The following is a 5490-nucleotide window of genomic DNA, read 5'->3' as shown; positions in this document are numbered from 1 at the left end:
TGACTCATTGGAAAAGACCCTGATGCTGGGAAAGCTTGAAGGCAGGAGGAGAAGGGGGTTGACAGAGGATGAGATGGCTGGATGGCATCACCGACTTGATGGACATGAGTTTGAGCAAGCTCCAGGAGTTAGTGATGGACAGGGAGGCCTGGCATGCTGCAGTCAATGGGGTCACAAAAAGCCAGACACGACTAAGTGACTGAACTGAACTGAGGAAGTAAAAGTCAGGAGTTTTAAAGGCAAAGAAGGAAGGTTTGCATTACAAAGTTTGCATTACAAACTCCAAATTTTGGAGTTGGAGACAGAAGCTAGTCTTGGCTAAACCTGATTGAATATGAAGGCTGTTACTAGAGGGAGGTGAAAGTTCCTTACTGTGACAAGTTGCAGAGTCCTTGGAGTATTTGTGGTTTGATCCAGTTCAAAGTTCTTGGCTCCACCCCGTGAGAATGTGCTTATGGTCCACCTCCTTAATGGCCTCCCAGCTCCATTTTAAAATCCCTTGATGTAGTGACTCCATTTTATTTCATATTTCACAGTCCTTTCTCCTAATTCTCTTGGAATCTATCATCCTCTCCCTACATGAAAAGTTTAAGTCTGTGATCTGAGACTTCCCACTGATTGGGTTAGTAAACATTTCCATTTTCAGCTATATCAGTGTTTATTTCAGTTGTCATTTTCTCTGTTGTCCTTTCTCTCCAGATGTGGCTTTCGCCTCAATACTAAAACAATTCCAGCCTTCAGGAAACAGGTGGATAGATATTTGTAGAGTGAAAGTGTTACTAAAAATCTCAAATAATCCCGTTTCCTGCCAGAAGCTTCTCTAGCCCATTCTGAAGGCTTATAGCTGGACCTCTTGGCAGTTGTCAAAAACGGAATAGTTTGGGTTGCTTGTCATTTATAGGAAATGAAGTTTGTCTTAGATCTACTAGCAAGCCCATTCTTGTCTTTGTCTTTTCTCTCTTGCCTTATGTGATGTTTTAAAATATGTCCACAAATTCTTTGACTTGTTCTTCAAAAAGTAAAACCTAATTACTTACCCCTGAAGTGTGGCAGTGACTAAATGTCTTGTTTCTAATAATTCATGTAAGATAGAAAAGTGATACATGACTTCTAGATGATGTCATAAAAGGCATTGTGACTTATTCCTTGCTCACTCTTGGATCACTCACTGTAGCGAAAGCCAGCTGTTATTTTATAAGGGCACCCATGCAGCCCTATGAACAGGTCTACATAGCAAGGAACTGAGGCCTCCTGCCAATTGCCAGCATCAACTTGTCCATTATCGGAGCCATTTTGGAAGCAGATTCTTCATCCCCAGTCAAACTTCAGGATGACTGTAGCCTAGCCAATACCATGACTACAGTCTCATGAGAGACTGAATCAGAACCAGTCCCCTAAGTTGCTTCCAAGATTTGTATCCACAGAAACTATAAGCTAATACTTGCTTGTTGCCCTAAACTGCTGATTTTTCGGGTAATTTGTTATGTAGTGACAGATATCTAATATACTTTCCTTGTTTGAATCCCTATCAGCATTTTTGCCATCTTTACTTACTCCTAAATAACTCCTTCTCACAGTGACTCACTCAAGGCTCCTAAGAACATGTCTGTTTTTTTCTATCATGTTTGAATATCTCATATTTAAGATAATATTTGTATCACAAACTTTCTTACATTATGCCTTGGATTGATTTTTATATAATCAGTGTTATAGTTCTTCTGGTATTAGAGGTTTAAACAATGAAGCCTGTTGTTGGAAATCTTCCTCATTCTTCACAGAAAGATTTCTGTAATTTGGGGGTAGCTTAAATATATTGTGTCTATTCTACATTCTCCTTCTGGACATTAAGAGCTTAATAGACATGACTTCATTCTGATAAAGCCCCTTAGACATGCTGGAGTCTCATCCTCCTCCTTTGTGGTCTGTGGTTAAGAAAGATGAGCGGAGACGTTGTATGCTATATGCTCACATTTTAAATCAGTAGTGCTCAACCTTGCCTACATATTAGAACCACCTGGAGAGCTTCATAAAGATATAAAGCAGTATTTATGTTGGGGTGAGGACAGGAATCTGTATGTGTTAATGAAAGACTTCAGTGTCTCTTTTAGGCAGCCAAGGTTGGGGACAACGCCTTCAGATCCCACCCAGTGTAGAATACAGACTATCAGTCCCAGCTCTAAAGAAAGCACGGTGCTGGTGGTTTTGATACTATTTAGCCATACAGTATTAGGAAAATCACTTAGGGTAGAGCAGTGGTTCTAAACGTTGGCTCTGGTGCTGGGGAGCTTTAAAACCACTGATTCCCGAGTCTCACCCCCAGAGATTCTAATGCAAGTGTTTGGAGGGATGTTCTGAGTCAAGATTGAGAACTAGTACACAGATCATTGCTAAGGTCCTTCCCAGCTCTGTTTTTATTTTTAGTGTCTGTAATTTGGGTTGACATAATCCATAATATTAAAATATTTTACTCTCATGGGGAAAAGGAGTTCTTAAGCTACATAGTTGACTTGACATATATGGAACATTATTCATGAGTAATAATTTGAAGTTATTCAATAAATAGAAGGGTTGGAGCTGGAAAGGGTTAACCCTGGAACCCCTTCAGAGGAGTTAAATTTTTAGTAAAGTTTAGGAAGTCAAGGAGAACTATGGAACAACTAAGACACATAGCTCTTCCGACACCAATTTTAATGGCTGATCCATGAATATAGACTAAAGGCCAACTTACTCAATTTTTCCAAAACTAGACATTGTGACTTTTATGACTGTTCCCCTAACGATCTTATTGTCTTGCTACTGCACCATGACAACAAATAAAGTACACATCATCTTTTATTTTTGTTCCGTAAATAATGCGATGGAGGAAATGTGCTTTCATTTCTAGAAGCAGGAATGGAAACAATTCTGTGGTTGCTTCACAAAATGCTTGTTGCTGGTTTGGAATCAGTGATTTCAGTAGGGGATGCTTGCAGGAGATGTAAGAGACTCAGACTATTCTTGCCTAGAGAATCCCCATGGACAGAGGATCCTGGCAGGCTACAGTCCATAGTGTTGCAAAGTTGGACACAACTGAAGCAACTTAGCATGCATATCACTCTGTGTGTGTGTGTGTGGGGGGTGTGTGGGGTGTGTGTGTGGGGGGGGTGTGTGTGGGGTGTGTGTGTGTGTGTGTGTGTGTGTGTGTGTGTGTGTGTAGGCTTCTCAGGTAGCTCAGCTGGTAAAAAATCTGCCTGCAATGCAGGAAACCCCAGTTTGATATCTGGGTTGGGAAGTTCCCCTGGAGAAGGGATAGGCTACCCACTCCAGTGTTCTTGGGCTTTCCTGGTGGCTCAGACAGTGAAAAAAAAACTGCCTGCAATGCGGGAGACCTAGATTCAGTCTCTAAGTTGGAAAGATTCCCCTGGAGGAGGGAATGGCTGCCCACTCCAATATTCTTGCCTGGAGAATCTGCATGGACAGAGAAGCCTTGCTGGCGACAGTCCATGGGGTCCAAAGAGTTGGACATGATGTAAGTAAGCACAACATATATATATTCTTTTTCATGTTCTTTTCCATTAAGGTTTATCACAGGACATTGAATATAGTTCCCTGAGCTAAACAGTAGTATCTTGTTGCTGATCCATTCTATACATAAAAGTTTGCATCTGCTAAATCTAAAGTCCCAATCCATTCCTCCTCCACCTCTCTCCTCCTTGGCAGCCACTAACCTGTTCTCTATGTCTGTGAGTCTGTTTTGTAGATTGGTTCATTTGTGTCGTATTTTATATTCCATGTGTAAGTGATATCACATGGCATTTGTCTTTCTCTTTCTGACTTACTTCACTTAGTAGGCTAAGCTCTAGGTCCATCCATGTTACTACAAATGGCATTATTTTTTTCATGGCTGAGTAGTATTCCATTGTGTATATTTACCACATCTGTATCCATTCATCTGCCAATGGACATTTAGGTTGTTTCCATGTCTTGGCTATTGTGAATAGTGCTGCCATGAATATTGGGAGTACATGTATCTTTTTAAATTATGGTTTTCTCCAGATACATGCCCAGGAGTGGGATTGCTGGATCATATGGTAGCTCTGTATTTAATCTTTTAAGGAACCTCCATACTGTTCTCCATAGTGGCTGCACCAGTTTACATTCCCACCAACAGTGTAGGAGGGTTCCCTTCTCTCCACACTCACAGGCTGACTTGAAGCCAACTGGAGAGGCCAGCATGGTAAGGAACTGAGGAGAGCCTCTAGGCAACTGCCTGTGAGGCCCTGAGGCTCTCAGTCTAACGACGCTTGAAGGAGTGACTCCTCCCAACAAGCACCTGAGTGAACTCAAGTGGATGCTCTGTCCTCAGTCCTTCAGATGAGCCTTACCCTTGAGTGCAGCCATGCGAGAGACCCTGAAGCAGAGAGCTCAGTTAAGCTGCGCCCAGATCCTTCATCGACAGGAACTATGCGATAACAAATGTGTGATGTTTCAAGACACGAAGTTTTAGGGTCATTTGTTAGCAAGCAATAGATAACTAATAACAGTGCTGATGGCGAATGTGGCTGGAGGAGTTGCCGGCGATGCTCCTTTTTGAGACTTGGAGCTCAGTGAAAGCGATGTTAACAGTTGAGTTCAAGCAAGGTTCACCCCTCTGGAGGTTGACTTCAAGGATCTGATCCCTCATAGGGTCTGTCATTCAGCAATCAGGCTTCATTCTTCCTGTCATGAATGCTCTTCTTGAGAAGTTTGTAACTAGAGAGGTGAATCCACTGGTAAAAGGAGAACAGAAAGAAGGAAATGGAGTGCAGGCTTGTAAGCATGTACTCAGCATTTGGCCCAAACATTAGTCATAAGTGTAAGGTCAGGGGTTTTCCCATTTTTCTAAGGGCGACACAGGCTCCTGGCAGTTATGTCTCTTGGTTGGACCCCAACCTTCACTTTCTTAGATATTTTTTTTTTCTCCATCACATCAAGCTGTGTTTATAATTATCATTGGGATCTAAATGAGTCATTCTCACCTATAATTACTGCTACAAAAATATGAAAAATGACCTCCCTAACACACACCAAATTTTTGCTGAGTTGTAATCATTACCCTCATTGTCATCATCGTGTCTATCATTTCTGTGGAGAGAGCAAGAAGCACTGCAGCATGTTTTTTGACTGTGAGTTCCAACTTCAGTTGGAAATAGGTTTCATTTCCTTTGCCAGTGCCAATGGATTGGTAGTGATTGCTGGAACTCAACGTGAGGAAGAATCCTGGGGCCAAAGTTTAGGTTTAGTCAGAAGACAGTTGTGATCCATTAGAGATTAGTTGGGAGTAAAATAGACAGGATTTTTTGTTGTTGTTTTTTCTTTTTCTTCTTGGCCACGCCATATAGTGTGTGGGGATCTTAGTTCCCTGACCTGGGATCAAACCCATGCTCCCTGGAATGGAAGTGTGGAGTTTTAACCACTGAACCACCAGGGAAGTCTCCATTGCTTTTTCTAATGTCCATCCTCACATTTCTA

This window comes from Capricornis sumatraensis, chromosome X (assembly GCF_032405125.1).
Source record: "Capricornis sumatraensis isolate serow.1 chromosome X, serow.2, whole genome shotgun sequence".
Lineage (NCBI taxonomy): Eukaryota > Metazoa > Chordata > Mammalia > Artiodactyla > Bovidae > Capricornis > Capricornis sumatraensis.
Note: the sequence above shows the minus strand (reverse complement) of the source record.